The 2,500-nt window shown below is 45.1% G+C and overlaps 1 protein-coding gene across 1 annotated transcript in view; it reads left to right on the forward strand.

Moving 5' to 3' along the window:
* Positions 1 to 2,500, forward strand: part of LOC119575423 — a 28,124-nt gene that overhangs the window by 15,146 nt on the left and 10,478 nt on the right. The window lies entirely within an intron of this gene.

Genomic DNA, 2,500 nt, shown 5'->3' on the forward strand with positions numbered 1-2,500 from the left:
CTTGTCCTCCTCCCGGCCCTTCCTCTTCATTATCAATCAACGCTCCTTAAAAAAACCTGCTTTAAACATGAAGCCATTAGAAACTTTTCTTAGCGGGCTAATTATCTCATGAATATTGAAGAGAACAATAGTGGCAATAGTGTTAACTTGGCGACCCGGAACGCCTCCTCCACTCTCCCTCCCTCCCTCCCTCTTTCCGTTACTCTCTCCTTCCCTCCCTCTCTTCCTCTCCCCGTTACTCTCTCCTTCCATCCACCCTCCCTCCCTCCCTCCCTCCCTCCCTCCCTCCCTCCCTCCCTCCCTTCCTCCCTCTCTCCCTCCGTCTCTCTCCCCGTTAATCCCTCCCTCCCTCCCAGATATCATGGCGACTGGAAGCACTCAGGGGGAGGAACAATATGCGTGGAACGCTTATCATTGACGCCGATAATTGATTACAAAGCAGGATTTTTAATGGAACCTCTGATTTGGCGGTTTGCACTTCGTCAGTTGTGATGCTGATACAGGCCTGGAAGAAATGTATCGGGAAATTTTCTGGATAAACTTGAATGTATGGACTGGACACACACACAGACACACACACACGCGCGCGCGCGCGCGCGCATGTATATACATACATAAATACATACACATACGTACGAACGTACATATGACCCATACATTCATACATACAGGAAATTGTATGTGTGTGTGTGTGTGTGTGTGTGTGTGTGTGTGTGTGTGTGTGTGTGTGTGTGTGTGTGTGTGTGTGTGTGTGTGTGTGTGTGTGTGTGTGTGTGTGTGTGTGTGTGTGTGTGTGTGTGTGTGTGTGTTTTCTTAGATTTTCTAGACTGAATCATTCCGAATTAAAATCTCATAACTTCTAACCTAGTTTAAAACCCAAACAAATAAAACTTAAATATGAATGTGTGTGTGTGTGTGTGTGTGTGTGTGTGTGTGTGTGTGTGTGTGTGTGTGTGTGTCTGTGTCTGTCTGTTTACGCGGTGTGTGCGTGCAAGTGTAGATGTAAATGTACTCTATTTATGCATGTATACATGTATGTACAAGTACACATACATACACAGGATAATTTCGCAAGGGAATAATTGGTCTTCTGTCACCTGGTGTGCGGTTTTATTTACATTTATGAATAATTTTCCGCACCCTTTGTATCGTGTGTGACGTTTTTCTACATCAATTATTCATAATTGCAAATCCCCAAAATGCATTAGTTTCAGTATCTTTATTGTCGCCTAATATTATGATCATTAAATCTGTTGTTTCTTATTGACTATTCAAGAGCTTAATGATAACACATAATACCACTGTTTTGAAAAATCTTGAGGGTTAACAGCAGTTCTCCCAACACCTCTTATTTATGTAATAGCCCGGCACTTTACATGGCGTCGCCCATATCGAGCGCTTGTAATCATAATGGACAAATTAAGTAATTAACGAAATTTAATAATACAGAAGCCCACGCCTCTACCCCGCTTGATTTGCATACATTTTTAAAAACTTGTTCCTTGCCCGCGCCGTCGCTGGAGGAGTGGAAGAGTGAAGCTGTGTTTTTACATTTAGAGTTTAACGCGTAAGAAATAAAGATACAGAGGGTCCGCTGCGTAGAGGCGAGTGGGAGGGGGGCGTCGGCGCAATACTCATCTGAATGAGTGAAAGTCGACTGAATCCGTTATTCCAGGTGAATAGTTGGGTCAAAGTTAGGCGGGGAGAGGCTCGAACAAGAGGGGAGAGGAAGGAAACAATTTAAAGTAATTGACTTTTTTCCTGTTTAATGATGGGGAGGGGGGGGGGGGGAACTTGACTCTCACCGCCGTGGATTTATCTTTTTTTCCTGGAAGTTAACTTGTTTTTCATCACATTTCGGAGCTTTTTTCGGCGCCCAATCCCCCACCCCCCCGTCATTAGTTTTATTCTTCGGCAAACAGCAATCGGGAATATGGATTATTTGTTCATATACTTTTTTGTTGATGTTATTAGGCCTACTCCCCAGGGTCGGATCATTTTACAGCGGGACGTTGCGTCGGGGAGGGTCGGGTTATCAGGTCTATGGGTCGGGGTCGATGGTTAATTAGAGCCACTTTGCTCGCATAGCTTTTTTTCTTGTTCGTCTTTTAAGAGGAAGTTAAGTATGCAGACCACGAGAGGGGAAGGGAAGGGCAAAGGGGTGAGGCGATCGCTGTCGATACACACGGGCTGCTTCCGCCCCGGAAGGCTTGGCTGCCGTTTGGCCGGAATTTGGAAGGCAGTCGGACTTCTCTGTTTGTACCCACTATGTGTGTGTGTGTGTGTGTGTGTGTGTGTGTGTGTGTGTGTGTGTGTGTGTGTGTGTGTGTGTGTGTGTGTGTGTATGGAAAAGCGAGAGAAGGAAGGAAAGAAAGACACACACACACGCGCGCGCGCGCGCGTACACACAGCAGCTCTAATGCATAAGTGTTTAGATAGGTAGAAGTAGAGTTATACATACAGATAAATGTGTATATGAGAGAAAGTTGTAAAAGAACAC

This window comes from Penaeus monodon, chromosome 7 (assembly GCF_015228065.2).
Source record: "Penaeus monodon isolate SGIC_2016 chromosome 7, NSTDA_Pmon_1, whole genome shotgun sequence".
NCBI classification, from domain to species: domain Eukaryota; kingdom Metazoa; phylum Arthropoda; class Malacostraca; order Decapoda; family Penaeidae; genus Penaeus; species Penaeus monodon.